Source organism: Camelus bactrianus, chromosome 15, assembly GCF_048773025.1.
Source record: "Camelus bactrianus isolate YW-2024 breed Bactrian camel chromosome 15, ASM4877302v1, whole genome shotgun sequence".
In the NCBI taxonomy this organism is placed as follows: domain Eukaryota; kingdom Metazoa; phylum Chordata; class Mammalia; order Artiodactyla; family Camelidae; genus Camelus; species Camelus bactrianus.
In genome coordinates this window covers 46,463,718-46,480,907 of record NC_133553.1, presented here as the reverse complement: position 1 = coordinate 46,480,907, position 17,190 = coordinate 46,463,718, and the positions used below count along the sequence as shown (strand labels likewise).

The following is a 17,190-nucleotide window of genomic DNA, read 5'->3' as shown; positions in this document are numbered from 1 at the left end:
AACAAAGCAGACAGAAATCAGTTAAGGATATAGAAGACCTGAACAACATTTTCTTTGTGTGTGTGTATATATATATATATATATTTTTTTAAATAGTTCACAATGTGTCAATTTCTGGTGTACAGCATAATGCTCAGTCATACATGAACATACATATATTTATTTTCATATTCCTTTTCACCATAAGTAACTACAAGATATTGAATACAGTTCCCTGTGCTATACAGTATGTATTTGTTGTTTATCTATTTTATATATATATTAATATCTGCAAATTTCAAACTCCCAAATTTAGCCCTTCCCACTTCCTTATACTACAGTAACCATAAAGTTGTTTTCTATGTCCGTTAGTCTGTTTCTGTTTTGTAAATAAGTTTGTTTGCCTTTTTTTTTTTCTTTGAAGATTCCACATATAAGTGATATCATATGGTATGTTTCTTTCTCTTTCTGGCTTACTTAGAATGACATTCTCCAGGCCCATCCAAGTTGCTGCAAATGGCATTATTTATTCTTTTTTATGGGTGAGTAGTATTCCATTGTATAAATATACTACAACTTCTTTTTTTAAATTGAAGTACAGACAATTACAATGTGTCAATTTCTGGTGTACAGCACAATGTTCCAGTCATACATATACATACATATATTTGTTTTCATATTCTTTTTCTTTTTTTTTAAATTATGTTCCGTATACTTTTTATTTTAACATTTTTTATTGATTTATAATCATTTTACAATGTTGTGTCAAATTCTAGTGTTCAGCACAATGTTTCAGGCATTCATGGACATATACACACTCATTGTCACATTTTTTTCTCTGTGAGTTATCATAACATTTTGTGTATATTTCCCTGTGCTATACAGTGTAATCTTGTTTATCTATTCTACAATTTTGAAATCCCAGTATATCCCTTCCCACCCCATATTCTTTTTCATTAAAGGTTATTACAAGATATTGAACATAGTTCCCTGTGCTATATTGAAGAAACTTTTTTTTAAATCTATTTTTACATATAGTGGCTAACATTTGTAAATCTCAAACTCCCAAATTTATCCCTTCCCACCCCTTTTCCCCGTAACCATAAGATTGTTTACTATGTCTGTGAGTCTGTTTCTGTTTTGTAGATGAGCTCATAGTGTCCTTTTTTTTTTTTTTTTTTTTTTTGATTCCACATATGAGTGCTATCATGTGGTATTTTTCTCTTTCTGGCTTACTTCACTTACAATGACAATCTCCACATCCGTCCATGTTGCTGCAAATGGTATTATTTTGTTATTTTTCATGGCTGAGTTGTATTCCACTGTGTGTGTGTGTGTGTGTGTGTGTGTGTGTGTGTGTGTGTGTGTGTGTGTGTGTGTGTATACCACAACTTCTTTATCCAGTCATGTGTCAGTGGACATTTAGGTGTTTCCATGTCTTGGCCATTGCATATAGTGCTGTTACGAACATTGGGGTGCATGTGTCTTTTTGAATTAGAGTTCCCTCTGGATATATACCCAGAAGTGGGATTGCTGCATCATATAGGTCTATTTTCAGTTTTTTGAGGAATCTCCATACTGTTTTCCACAATGGCTGCACCAAACTACATTTCCACCAGCAGTGTAGGAGGGTTCCCTTTTCTCCACACCCTCTGCAGCATTTATTGTTTGTGGACTTTTGAATGATGGCCATTCTGACTGGTGTGAGGTGATACCTCATTGTAGTTTTGATTTGCATTTCTTTGATAATTAGCTATACTTAGCATCTTTTTTAATGTGTCTATTGGCCATTTGTATGTCTTCACTGGAGAATTGTTTGTTTAGGTCCTCTGCTCATTTTTTGACTGGGTTGTTTGCTTTTTTCTTATTAAGTTGTGTGAGCTGTTTATATATTCTGGAAAATAAGCCTTTGTCAGTTGCATAATTTGCAAATATTTTCTCCCATTCCATAGCTTGTCTTTTTGTTTTGCTTATTGTTTCCTTTACTGTGCAAAAGCTTATAAGTTTAATTAGGTCCCACTTGTTTATTTTTGTTTTTATTTCTATTGCTTGGGTGGATTGCCCTGGGAGAACATTGCTGAGACTTATGTCAGAGAATGTTCTGCCTATGTTTACTTCAAGGAGATTTATTGTGTCTTGCCCTATATTCAAGTCTTTAAGCCATTTTGAATTTATTTTTGTATATGGAGTGAGGGAGTGTTCTAACTTCATCGATTCACATGCTGCTATTCAGGTTTCCCAATACCACTTGCTGAAGAGATTGTCTTTTCTCCATTGTATATTCCCATTTTATATTCTTGCCTCCTTTGTCAAGGATTAATTGATCAAAATTTGTGGGTTTATTTTTGGGCTCGCTATTCTTTTCCACTGATCTATATATCTGTTTTTGTACCAGTACCATGCTGTTTCGATTACTGTGGTTCTGTAGTATTGTCTGAAGTCTGGGAGGGTTATTCCTCCAGCTCCATTCTTTTTCTTCATTATAGTTTTGGCAATTCTGAGTCTTTTGTGATTCTATATAATTTTTAGGATTATTTGTTCTAGTTCTATGAAAAATGTCATGGGTAATTTGATATGGATCTCATTAAATCTGTAAATTGCTTTGGGTAGTATGGCCATTTTAACAATAAAAATTCTTCCAATGCTAGAACATGGGATATCTTTCCATGTCTTTAAGTCATCTTTAATTTCCTTAGTCAATGTTTTGTATTTCTTTACGTATAAGTCTTTCACTTCCTTGGTCAGATTTATTCCTAAGTATTTTATTTTTTGGATGCAATTTTAAAAGGGATTGTTTCCTTACTTTCCTTTTCAGATGTTTCATTGTTAATGTAAAGAAATGGCAGCTGATTTCTGTATGTTAATCTTGTATCCTGCTGCCTTGCCAAATTCTTTTATCAGCTCTAGTAGTTTTTGTGTGGAGTCTTTAGGGTTTTCATATATAGTGTCATGTCATACACATATTGTGATAGTTTTCCCTTTTATCTCCCAATTTGGGTCCCTTTTATATCTTTTTCTCATCTGATTGGTATGGCTAAGACTTCCAATACTGTGTTGAATAGAAGTGGTGAGAGTGGGCATCCTTGTCTTGTTCCAGATTTCAGCGGGAAGGCTTTCAACTTTTCACTGTTGAGTGTTATGCTGGATGTAGGTTTGTCATAAATAGCTTTCATTATGTTGAAATATGTTCCCTTCATACTCACTGTGGTTAGAGTTTTTATCATAAATTGATGCTGAATTTTACTGAATGCTTTTTCTGCATCTATTGAGATGATCATGTGATTTTTGTCTTTTCTCTTGTTGATGTGGTGTATCGTGTTGATTGATTTGCATGTGTTGAGCCATCCTTGTCTCCCTGGGATGAACCCAACTTGGTCATGGTGTATAATCTTTTTTATGTGTTGTTGGATTCTGTTCGCTAGTATTTTGTTGAGGATTTTTACATCTATGTTCATCAACGATATTGGCCTATAGTTTTCTTTTTTGGTAGTGTCTTTGTCTGGCTTTGGTATCAGGGTGATAGTGGCTTCATAGAATGAGTTTGGGAGTATTCCCCCCTCTTCAATCTTTTGGAAGAGTTTGAGAAGGATTGGTATGAGCTCTTTTTATGTTTGATAGAATTTCCCAGTGAAGCCATCTGGTCCTGGACTTTTGTTTGCAGGGAGGTTTTTTTATTGCTGATACTATTTCACTTCTAGTGATCGGTTCAGATTACCTCTTTCTTCTTGATTAAGTTTTGGTGGACTATATGTTTCTAGAAACTTGTCGATTTCTTCTAAGTTGTCTGATTTATTGCCATATTATATTGAATGACATTTTCAATCAACACAACCATTGATACTTTATAGAATACCCAGTAACTGCAGAATACACATTTTTGTCAAATGTACACAGAAAATATACCAAGATAGAACAAATTCTGGGCTATAGAGCAAGTCTCAATACATTTAAAAGGAATTAAGTCATATAAAATATGTTCTCTGACCACAGTGGAATTAGACTAGAGATAAATAAATGAATGATACCTGGAAAATTCCCAAATGTTTAGAAACTCTGTAACACACTTCTAAATAACACATGGGTTGAAGAAATAGACATTAGAAAGTATTTTAAACTGAATGAAAATGAAAACACAGAATTTCAAAACTTGTGCAATACAACTGAAGCAGTACCTGTGGGGGAAATCATAGCACTGAAATGCCTACATTAGGGAAGAAGAAGGTCTCCAAATAATGACCTCAGCTTTCACCTTAAGAAAGAATAAGAAGAACAAATAAAACCCAAAATGTAAGCAGAAAAGGGAAATTACAGAGACCAGAGAGGAAATCAGTGAAAAAGTAAGTATATTCAAACATAGAGAAAAATAAAAAGCTGGTTTTGTGAGAAGATCAAGAAAAATGACAAGCCCCCTTGTCAGACTTACCAGGAAAAACAGAAAGCACAGATGACCTGTGTCAGGAAGGAGAAGTCATGTCACTTTGAAGAGGGTAATAAGGAAATATTGTGAACAACTTTGTCAGTAAGTTTGACAACTTAGATGAAATGGAAAAATTCCTTAAAAGACACACACTTTTCTTTTTTCACTCAAAAGAAATGAGTAGTTTGAATGTTAAATAAATTGAATTTGAATGTGCCTGGACTACAGGAGAATTATATTTTTGACAATATGCTGATTTTCACTAATCTGGCTTTCTTTCAAGCAAGAGTGCATACTTCTGTGTTCATGTGCATTCACATGTGCACCTGAGAGATTTTGCACATCTTTTCTGTAATTAAAATAATTTTCAAGTTTTATGAAATGAAAATGAGTGCCAAGTGGTTGAGGGAAAATCTCTGTCCTTCTGAGCTGAGCTGCAGACAGAAAATTTCCAAGGACTGAATACATGGAGATACAAGAAACTCCATGCTTCTCAGCGTTTGCAGGGATTAAGAACGTGTGCTGTCAGGAGCTGTCAGCCGTGGAAAACCACGAGTGCTTATGTTGTGAGGGATCCTCCAAGACATGGGAGAGGGGCAGGGACAGCACTCCAAGTCAGCTCAGTGCCTGGGAGCTGCCGTTTTTCCCGGGCTCTGCTTCTGCTCTGAGAAAGGGCTTTCCAAGCTGAGGATGAGGTGCCAGTGTAAGACACGTGGGGCCGTTTTCCCCAGAATCTTGGACAATCTTGATGTCCTTGAATTTAGGACATCGCCATCTGTCCCACTTTTGTTTGTGGGTACTAAGCTTCTGGCCCTCATCTCTGGAGGGTCACCGGCCGGAAGCTGGGAGACTGGGAAGAATTCTCACCCCTATTCCCTGAGAAATGTGTAAACAGGAAAATAGGGCCATGTTGAAGGGAGACTCAAAAAGGACACTGGCAGTGAGAGAAGCGGGAGAACTGGGGACACTGGAGTGAGATGGGGAGACAGCATGGGCTTCAGGAGGCTGTGCCTCTGGGATTGTGTGCGGTCAGGTGACAGCAGGTGTCTGGGGGCCATGTGCCCAGGAGGCAGGGAGGGAAGAGGCGGGGCCAGCAGTGCTTTAGTGCTTTCAGATACACCTGCTCTATAATGTTCTGTTACTTAAACTTTTAAAATTCCTCTGAGGTTAGAAGGCTTGTTCTGTATTTCAGATATTTGTAGATGATCTGGCGAAGGGGACCGCGGCTGCCAGCCACATTCCAGAAGCTAATACCTGGGAGGATTTGTATGACAGATTACTCGATTCGTGTGTTACAGATAAGCGTATGGATGGCATTCCTGTGGATTATTAAGGGCTACTTAGGGCACTTGGGAATGCCTCTGTTTCGAGTTTAATTCCACAAATCCCTAGTGAGTACACACTCTGGGCCCCCAGCCTGGGCTGGATTTTCTGGGCCTGGGTTCCGGGCACTGCCAGCAGGAGCTTTCAGGCCAGTGAAGGAAATGGGGCAAATTAGACAAGAATCAGAGAGAGATTGACGTTCAGAGTAGGAGGGACAGAGGAGGCACCTGGGCAAGTGCAGAGGCAGGGCCACTGTGGACTAGAGTTTGGGAAAGGACTGGTCTTAAGCTGAGAGGACTTAGGACAGGTATCAGATGGCCAACGTAGGGTGACTTTTCCAACGTTATGAAATGTTCAACAGCTCGAGTACAACGCATCAATCAGGTGACTAAAAATTAGTCTAGAGGTTTAGGATTTAAGGGACTAGCAATGGCTGTGTGGCTCCATCTAGAAAGATCCCTTAGGATCACTGTATGGAGGAGACACCAGGCCCTGGGAAGGATGTGAGCAGCCCAGGGCCCCTGCACATGTTTGTAGGCACCGTTTCCTCCAGGGAGATGGGAGAGAAGGTGCACTGGCTTCAGTCTGCAGCACTGAGGTTATCAGAGTTCTTTAGCTTTCCTCACAGGCGGGAGGGATTCCTCCCGCTGTCCGATTGTGGGGAATGTTGGTGAGGCCATAACCCAGGAGCACTGTGGGGAGAGGGTCCTATGTTGAAGTCCTTGTCTGCCTGTGTCCTCTTTTGTTAGAATCAGGGACACCAGAAGACAGGGATGGGGTCTAGGAATCTTGACTGTCCAGCACACATTGTTTTGTGGATTTTAAGTAATTCTTGTTCAGGACTTTATAATGTTGCACTGCATGAGCAGTTCAAAGTTTAACAAGCTAGTACTCTTTCAGAGGAGAGCCAGGTTGCTTCTGTCTACAAACAAGTATCGCCATGTCAAATTCTATGATTTCTTGAAGAGGAAAGTCTTGGGTGTGAACTAGAAAACAACTGAAGAAAGGAAATCTGAGCCAAGGACTACAAAGTGGGCAAAGAAACTTGAAAGCAGCGTATGAGCGGCCGTAGTCAGTGCTCTTTCTGCCTGATGACACGTGAGGCTGTGTGTTCTCAATACCTGCCACTGCCCTGCATGAGGTCCACTTGGGTGCTGTGTGAAAGTAGCTGAATTTTAATTTTCTCTACACAGCACGGGAAGTGTGGGCCCCTCTCTAGAACAGTCTGAACAGGGAAATTCAAAATTGCAATGACATTTTTCCACTTTGTCAGGGGATAACTGGCTTTACAAAACCTTTAACTGATAATCACTATGCATCTGAAATGTTTTATTCCTGATCCCACTGGTGGGACTTCTGATTGGGAGAGGAGATGGAAATTAGGGGGACTTGAAACCAAAAGGCTGGGAGTCCCTGTCTCCTTGATGGGAAAAACAGTAAGTACAGTCAAAGCACAGGATTCAATTTACAGGAGTTCAGGCAAGTCACAGACAAACAAACAAACAAACAAACCCAGGAAGAAGCGTATAGCTCAGTGGTAGAGCACATGCTTAGCATGCACGAGGTCCTGGGTTCAATCCCTTGTACCTCCATTAAAAAACAAAACAAAACAAAACTACAGCTAGAAAGTAAGGCAAACATTTACTGAGCTTCAGAGTCAGCTCTATGGTCGAGTTGCAGAACCTCAGCATTGGAAAGAACTCTTGACCCTGCCCTGCTGAGTGTATGTGGTCTCCTGGGAGCCTTTGGCACAAGGCATTTCCTGAGGCAGGGAGGTCACTACTGCCATGAGATACCTGTGGATGCTTTTATTGTGGGCAAGCTCCTCCTCCAGTGGCGATGTCATCTGCCTCCCTTGGAGGCCATCAGTTCCACCCTGTGGAGCGACACCAAGCAGGCCTGTCCACCTTCCAGCTGCCTGTGGCCATCATCGTGCTTCTCTCGAGTCTGCTCCTGTCCAGCCTAAGTGCCCTCATTCCTGCTTGTTCCTCATCAGACAAGGTTCCCAGACCCTTGCCATCCTGGTCTGTACCCTTCAGGCAAAGGCCAGTCTGTCAATGTCTAGAAACACTGTGGTACCTGTCATGACGTTTTGGTGACTAGGACTTGATGAGCAATCCTACTGAAAGCCTCGGGGGGTAGAGGAAACCTCCTTGCAGTGGAGGATTTTCTGTTTTGTGGGACAGTGAGAGTAACAAACAGAAAAATCAGACCTACTGATTCCGCCTGACTTTAGTTGTTTATTGGCTCACTAATGATGGGGCTCGTTATTTCTCAGGGTCATCAGGGGGATAAAGGAGCATCAGAAAAGAACAGCTGGGCTTGACCTGCCTCTTCCCAGCACAGAAAATAGGATCTGTTCCATTTTTAGTCCTAGAATGTAAGAGCTGCAAAATTCTTAGAGGTCACTTCCATTAACCTCCTGATGGTCATACGGAAAGACAAACGCCCAGAGAGGTTAAGTGACCTGCCCAGGATTACAGAAAGATTTAATGACAGGCCCTAAGCCAGAGCCCAAATCTCTAGGGTTCTTTCCGTTAATTTCTGCCACCTCTACCTCTCTCCTCTGATGCTCTCAGACTCAACCTCTGTACCTCCCCCAGACCACAAAACTCTTTGTCTCTCTGACCATTATTCTTACCTGAAAGCTTCATTAAAAATACACAAACACCAAAGTCAGAAGATGCCTTGGCACCTATTTTTTTTCTCATGAGAATATTTTGTACTGTGGTTTGTGGAGGAAGCTGACTTTAGCAATCTAGGTGATGTGGTGGTTATCATGAGAGAACAGTGGCCGTTGAGTCATGTGTGTGTCTAAATATGTCAGCAGGTGCAAGAGCTGTCTTGTCCCACTGGGGCTACAGGAGATGTATTCACCCGAATGTGCAAGTCACAGATAGGTCAGAGAGCACAGTACCGGGGGTCAATCTAACTACAGTGTGGTTTCCATAGACATGTGGCTTCTCTGGGGTCAGGGAAACAGAAATGCCCGTGTCTAGAAAATGCCTGAGTGTTCATGTGGACACCTGTAGGGAGAAAACTCATCTAACCAACATTTTTGCAGAGTCAAGGGCCATCTGTCATTTGAGCCTCTGGACTACTCACTGTCTGTAGAATATATCGTGGACATTCCAATTTGTTCTTTTGTTTCTCTATGCTTTCCATTCATCCACTCATTCAGTAACTATTTTTGAGCTCCTCTTTTATGCCAGCAACTCTCCCATCTTCCCTGCCTATCTGAATTCTACTCTGAATCCTTTAGGATTCACTGGACTCCCAGGTCCTTTGGGATGCCTTTGTTGTCCACCGCAGCCCACAGAATTCTCCCTCTGCTCTTCGTACTGCCTTTCTCCCATCTGCTTTGTACACTTAACGCTCTCACGGGTAGGCTTTGTCTTACCAACTGGATAAACTGCACATTCATTTAGCCATTTGCAGTTAATCAAGTTCGTGTGTATTTTCACATTTCATTCTCATAACATTAGGTTGGTATTATCCTCATTACAAAAGTGGGAAAGCTGAGGGCTCAGAGGGTTGAAGAAACTTGCTTGTCACATGGCTGGAGGTAACAGTGCAAAACTCAAAACTCTGGTTTATCCATCTGACTCAATCTACTTTTTCTCTTTCACCACTCTGTACTCATCTTAAATTTCTTTTTACTCTCTATTGAATCTTACACATTGTTGATACTCAACTGCATCCTCCCTGATTGCATTGTTCTGAGGTTTTCTATCTAGTTTAACAGTTACATATTTACTTGGAAACCACCACAGAAAGAAATATGGAAATGTTAGATTGTACTGTTTCTAGTGTTACTCTGACTGCTTGGGTTGACCCTGGCAGAAGATGAAATAAATACATTACCATTATAAGGAAGCTTATTAATACACAGTCATCACATCGCGCCCTACCGGCCAGAACAGAAGTTCATTTCTGGGGAGCGGGAGGAGGGGGAGGAGGAGAGGGAGGGTGCTACCAAGTTGGCCTAAACAGATGACTTGATAACTAACATCTAGTGAAATTCCTCACTTCTCATCTAAGTGCCTTAGCCTCCACATCAATGCAGTTCAAGTTTGCCATTTAAGTAGGGAATTTGGCCTTGTTTGCATGTTTATTTTTTTATGTGGGCTCCGGCAGGTTTCTACTCTAGCATGCTTAAATTATTTCCACTCTCTTGATTCAAAATTATGCCACCAAGTTAGTAAGGTTCCTTCCTTTGCTGAGTACCAGATTGATCTATTTATATAGGTAATCATGTCATCTGTGAGTAAAGAGTTTCATTTCTTCCTTTACATTTTATTTACTTATCTTATTGCAGTAGCTAGGACTTACAGTATGATTGTGAAGAGGAATAGTGAGAGTGGACATTTTGGCCTTGTTCCTGATCATAGGGGAAAAGCCACCTATTTCTTACTGTAGTAAGAATATTGATATTAATATATTAGTGTAGTTATTTGTAGATGTTCTTTATCAAATTGATGAAGTTCCCTTCTTTTCCTAATTTGCTGAGGGGGTTCTTACCATGAATGGGTGTTAGATTTTGTCAAAGGCCTTTTATGAATAAATTAATATAATCATATTTTTTTTTCTTTTTTAGCTTATTGATGTTTTGGGTTACACTGATTTGTTTTTAATACATTAGATTCTATTAACATTTTGTTGAGGATTCAGTTGCTCTATTTAAGCCACAGCTGTTAATAATTACTCCCTTGTTTAAAAGCCCCAGTGACTCTCAAATGCAATCAACAAAAATCCATATTCCTTAGTCATTCAAAGCCCTCCATAATCTGGCCTCGTATTACCCTTCTGTTCTTCTTTCCCACTATTACCTTGATATCCGCTCTGTTTCCCTAAATATGCTCTATACTTTCTTGCTATTCTGTGTTTATTTGAATATTCTGTTCCCTTCATTTGGGACTAGGCATAACATTCAACTTTTTTCTACTCCAATTTTCTGAAATCTTATTTTTCTTCAATACCCAGCTCAATTTATAACCCCTTTTTCATACTGGGAGTTAAGTCTTTTTCATCTTTATCTTCTGAATCAGAGTGTCTCATATGTAAGGTGCTTATGAAAGGACCTGAAATTCAACTTTGGCCTCATTTCGCAGAATCTTTCAGTCTTTGTTTTCTCATTCCGGATGGTTAAATCATCTAGTTCAGCTTTCGAGCAGAGTAGCAATCCCCTATATATTATCTCAGAAAGTTGTTCCCGTGATAAAACATTCACTTTCTCATGGACTATTCTGTTGCTGGACCTTGTAAGTGTTACAAGGTATATGCGATACTGAGCTAAGCTTTGCTCACCTTTGACTTCCATTATTGGTTCAACAGTCAGTGGAGGAGCTTGTGTCTTTCATAATGTGCTTTTAGGCAGACAGCACAGTGGAGTGGGAAGAACTTAGGCTTTAGCACTGAGCAGTCTTGCGATCAAAATCAGCTCTGCTACTTAGTACCTATACTGTCTTGGATGAGTCAGTGGATCTGCCAGAGCCTCTGTTTCCCCATCTGTAAAATAGGGATAATATCTTTCTAGGAGAATTTTTAGAATGAATGACAAAGTATATGCCTGAAATAAATTATGTAAAGTTTCAAGTGCAGCACCTGGAATAAGGTAAGTATTCATCAATAAAGTAAGTAAGTATTCATCAATAAAGCAATTATTGAGCTCCCACAGTGTACACAATACTGGGTGCCATGGGGAATCAAGAATGTATAAACTAATCCCTCCCACTTAAGGCTAATTTGAGTTGTGTCCCAGATTTATTGTTCCAGGTGAAGTGAAGTGAAAATTTTGTCCCTTCACTTGCCGAGGGGATAAGTCTAGCTTGGAAGATGAGAGTTGTGGTTTCTGATGGGGACTGTGTCATAGTTTCTTGGTATCAGAACTCGCCTCCTAGAATTGATATAAGATCAGTTCAGTTGAAGTTGCCAGTGGTGGTTTGAAAAGGCCAGACTGTCAGCATGATGCTTGTGTGGGAAGGAAAAAGTGAAACAGGCCCTCAGTGTGTACTGGGTGAGCAGAACAAGCTGTGGACAGTGGGCAAGAGGGGGAAAAACAAATGAGAATTCCTTAGAACTTTCTTTTCACGTCATCAGAAGACTTTGTGGGGACAAGTATCTATTTTCAAAGGCAATAATTCATAGTGATATCCAAGCGTTTTCTTTTTTAACATCGGTATGTGCTTCCTCCCCCCCTTTCTCATGCTGCTGCTCTCATTTGGTGACTTGTAAAGATGACTCTACATAGCTCATTTTGGTTAGGCCAATGCAGTGGGGTTTTTGTTTGTTTGTTTGTTTTGTTTTGTTTTAATCCATGAACCGGTATTAAGGGTCTAAGTGCCTTGGGCAGTTTATTGAATGTTTTGTGGCATTAAATGTTTTTCTTGGTGGGCAATCAGTGATGGCTGCCTTGAACAGTGGCTAGGCTGACATGCCAGTGGCTGATTTCTATGATGTACAGCTTTTGGGACTTTGCCACAGGTCGGAATACATGCAAACTAATTCCTGTGGGAAACTTTGCTGCTCTTCTTGGCCCCCTTCCGAGTGGAGTTCAGTGGATTTTCGTGCTGGCTCCAATCCTGATTAGGCTCCTGAACTTGGCAAAAGAGGACATTGGCCCCACCTTCCACTTGGCCTATGGCCAAAACATATTCAGTCTTCCTTTAATAGGAACAATAGATTCTCTGAACCTCAGGCTTTTGCCTGATAAGTTCAAACTCTGCAGCTATTCTTATCAGAAGCTCATTTTAAAGAAATAATGTTCAAGGAGGATTACGTGAAGGATAAGCCATCCATCTGTTTCTCGATATTCTAAATATTATTCTTGGGTCAAAGGGTATCATCAGATGGCTGCAGACTTGGACTGCATTGTCTTGGTCTTTCAAATAATCTATTTTGATGAATTGAACTTTGACCTGTGCCATTAGTCTAGATTGAAGAATAGCCCGTTGAAACCTGCTGTTGCAGTCATTGTGGGTCATTATTAAAGGAAGGACTCATTCCAACCCGCTACATAGGAGCAGGGAGAAAATACTCCTTGGTTTCAATACCAGTATGAGCTATGCGTCATGTGGACACTTTTTTTCACCTTTTAGAAACCAGGAGACTTGTCACCAATGTTACCCTCTGTGTATTTGCCTTGGGAAACATACTGTCAAATTTGTGTTCCTTTTTCTACCTTGCATGCTGTCTTACTCCTTGCTTTTGTCTCTCAATCCAGTCTTTTTATCGAAACAAAACTAGTTGTATGGATATCTGTAACTGGCACAAATCCCTTTCTGAGCAGATCAGGACAAGTCTAAATTTGTAAAAGCCTGCTCTCCCTTGATGAAGGTCAGCATGGTATGTGGGAAATTCCAGAGGAAAGAGCGAAGGGGAGGGCATTCTCCTTAGAGAACAAAGATCGGCATCTGTTTGCATCTCAGTTCTGCAGAACTCTCCTCTAACTCTCACTGGTTGCATGCACTCAGGTCGTGGACTTTAGTTTTCTTAGGAAATCATGGGAAATGTTCCAGAAGTGGAAGTCTGGGCCCATTGACCAAAAATGCAGTCATAGTGGGTAGATGATTGGGGTCACAACCAAAACCAAACACATCTTTTGTCAAGACCCCCCAGTCCAGTCTGCCTCACTTCTGGGAGGACCAGTGGATGCTCTGAGTACTCACCTACCCACTGTATTGCAGAGCCTCCAGAGTTCCATGCGTCTCTGGGGCTCTGCTTGTATCTATAGGTCTCTATCTTTACTTCACTGCCAAAGAGACAGGAGGGCCAGGGAGCTCTATACAGCCGCAGAGCCTCCAGAGTTCCATGCGTCTCTGGGGCTCTGCTTGTATCTATAGGTCTCTATCTTTACTTCACTGCCAAAGAGACAGGAGGGCCAGGGAGCTCTATACAGCCCTGAGGATGAAGCAGAGATACTTGGGATGACCCCTAGGAGAAGTCACAGGCTCTTCAAGCTGAGAATGGCCTCTCCCCTTGAAGTGCCCTCACTCCTCATGCTCTGTGCCCTTTTCTCAGCCAATAGCAGTCTCCTGAGTGCCATGCATCCTTCAGGGCTCATTCACATCCTTGGAGTTCTTTCCACACCACTAATAGTTATCCCTTCACACCTGGAATTTGAGCAACCTTAGGTCTAGAGCATGCTTGGCCTCTAAATTCTGCTGTCCCTGTGGCTAGGCCATGTCATTTGTCCATGGCTCTACTCCAACTAGATTGTAACTTCTTGAGGGCAGCATGTATATTCTAACCTTGGTCTTATATCTCTCACAGACATTAATGTGATTCTGAGCACCAGTAGGTACTCAAAAATGTCTCCTCTTCCCCCCCTGTTTTTCTGCACTGTCCTCCTGCTATTCTTCCTCCTCCTCCTTCAGTTTGTGGGACTCTTTATTAATCAGTTTTGCTGCAGTACTGAGTAACCCCCAAACCTCAGTGGCTTAGAAAACAGATTTGTTTCTCTGTCATGAACACTCCGGGTCAGCTGGGGCCCTGCTCCCCGTGTCTTCTCATCTGGGACCCCAGCTGAAGGGGAAGCCCTGATTTGAGATGAGCCATGGCTGAAAGAAAGAGCAAGGGAACTGGGAGAAACTCTCGTTGTCCATGGGGTTTTCTCTCTGTCATTTCCATTCACATCCCCTTGGCTCGAGGAAGTTACATAGCCAACCTGACGTAGGCAAGGATGCGAACCCCACCTGTAGGAATGCTCTTAGGTCACATGGCAATGGTGGGATGTATGATCATCTTTTAAGGAAGGGAGCCAAGAGCTGGGAACAGTGAAATGTTTTACCACCAATTCCCACCAGGTGCCTGGCCCTGCTGGGACCATCACATAAGGCAACGTATGTCCATCTGCAGGTAGAGTAGTTTTATGACATGTAATAATTTTGGCTTTATTTTATAATAAGGAAACAGAAACTCAAATAATTTAAGCAGTTTTCGAGTGAATGAATGCGTCAGACTGCTGGTGTCGAGGCCCCAGAGGCATTCTCCTTCTCCAGGTAGTGCTGCTGGTACCACTCCTACAGCTTCCTATGTGACCTATAGGAGAGCATTCAGTGGGTCTTAAAGGTTATTGTTATCTCTCCGGATTAAGGTATTTACATTTTAAAGGGGACTTCTGGAGATGCCTCAATTCCTAATGGTGAGTCTGACGGTGGAAACTTCAAGCACCATCCACATGTAGGGCTGAGGGAGCCTTGTTAATAATACACGTGCAGGCTCCCTTAGTAAATGTTCCAAATTGCTGATCTCAAACCATTAGTGGGTTTTGACCTGAAATCAACTTAATGGGTCATTAAAATGTTTTTTTTTAATTATATAAAATGGAATGAGGTAAAACGTATCAACCAGTGTCCCGTATATTAGGGATAAGTATTGTTTCCTCAAATTTATGCCTCAGTTATGTGTGTGTATGTGTTATATGTATACAGAATTGTAATGTGAAATGTGTTTTTTATTGAGTTGCCATCAAAAGAGTTTTGAAAGCCCTTGCTTTAAATAATAACTCCTTTAGTTCCTTCACTGGGTCCATTCTTAGATCCAGTTCAATGAATGGCTTTGAAGGTCAAAGTCCATCTTTGTGTCCCCCTTCTGCCTTGGAGGGCTGACCTGCGTGACAAGGATGGGCTCTTCCAGGTATGCAGGACCTAGCTTAGGAGCAGGCATGCTGTAGGCTTCCAAAGTAGATGTGTTTGTTATGTTACCTTAGGTCTGCAAAAACAAGGTGGTTTTCTGAAGACCATGAAAACACTAATTTGAAAAGACATGTGCACCCCTCTGTTCACAGCAGCATTATTTAAAATATCCAAGATATAGAAACAACCTAGGTGTCTGTCAAGGGATAAAGATGTGATACACACACAATGGAATATTACTCAAACATAGAAAAGAATGAAATGCTGACATTTGTGGCAGTAAGAATGGACCTTGAGGATTTTATGCTAAGTGATTTCATTCACATGTGGAATATGACAAAAGCAAAACCAACAAACAAGATAAAATAAAACAAAAACTTACAGATACAGTGAACTTACAGATTGGTGGTTACCAGAGCGGGAGGGCATTGAGGGTTAGGTGAAATGGATAAAAAGGTCGACTGCAAGGTGATGGCTGGTAACCAGTCTTGTGGTGGTGATCATGCTGTAGTATATTCAGATGTTGAGTTGTAATGCTGTGGACTTGAAACTTCTTTTTTAAAAAAAGATAGTTGATCAAGATCTCTTAAATGCCCCTTTCAGCTACATGATTCCATGATCTTACTTCATTTATTGCAGGGAGAAAAAAAAAACAGTCCCCAAAAAATCTTGTTCTTTGATAACATGAAAACCCAAACCTTTTGCATCTTTTGGGTTCTGTTCTCATATCTCACTCCTATATCTGTGTCAGTAGACATTTCAAATGGTCACATTTTCACCCATTCAGGAGGATAGTGGACACTTGCTGTTTTTGTCTCCTCTGCCCTCTTTCCTGCCAGTTCTGCTCCTACTTTCTTTTAACAGCATTCAACCATCTCAGTCAGACCAATGGTAGATGTCGGCCCAAACGTAGCCAATGAGAAAACTTCCTTGAGACTTTTCTCTGAGGAAGCTGAGCTGGAGCTTTCTCCTTCTCTGGACTCACAGCTGAATACTTGAAATGACGTTAAGTCTGGAGCCATTTGTGCCACTTCTGTTGCCCATCTGTGCAAGGAGGCCGTGTGGGGTGAGGAATGAGGCTCACATTCAGAGGATGGGTGTGGTACCAGGTGGAAGGTAGCACTGTTTGAGCTCTTGGATCCATCTGACCTAACGCTTGATCCACCCTTTTGTTTTTTCCCCTCAGTCACATGAACCAATCTATTTGTTTTCTTGTGTGAGCCAGTTTCAGTTTGATTTCTGTCCTTTGCTTCAGAAGAAGTCCTGATTCATACAATGGGTATGACATTTGGATGGTTTTCTAAGAATGCTACTTTGGATCCAGATCTGTTAACAGAACTCTTGTTTAAAAAAAAAAAAAGCAATTGTGTTCCTTTCTTCTTTCCAAAAGTATTTATTGGGCACAAAAAATGTGACATGTACAATGTTAGATCTGGAAATAACAATTGCAACTCATATCTGTAACAAGTTGTCCTTCAAGTTTTTCCAATTTTTGTTTAGTGTAAAAAATAGAACATTGGGTTCCTCTTTGAAAAGTTCTGTTTAACAATGTATTTTTAGGTGGGAGGGTATAGCTCAGTGGCAGAGCACATGCTTAGCATGCATGAGGTCCAGGGTTCAATCCTCAGTACCTCCATTAAAAAATAAAGAAAAACAAAAGTTAAAGAATAAGAGAAATTTTTTTTTAAAAACTATGTAGTTTTTAGTTTTCTATGTTTTCATTTAGTGTTCCTTAATATGCAAGGTAGTAAGGTAGTTTTCCATGGTTATAATCATTGTATACTCCAAATTTAGAATTCCACTTTTTCTCTTAACATGAAATAAGATCTTCATATT

The 17,190-nt window shown here is 40.7% G+C and overlaps 1 protein-coding gene across 10 annotated transcripts in view; it reads left to right on the top strand.

Moving 5' to 3' along the window:
- The window catches only part of ATP6V1E2 (ATPase H+ transporting V1 subunit E2), a 126,953-nt gene that overhangs the window by 73,026 nt on the left and 36,737 nt on the right, over positions 1-17,190 (top strand). The window lies entirely within an intron of this gene.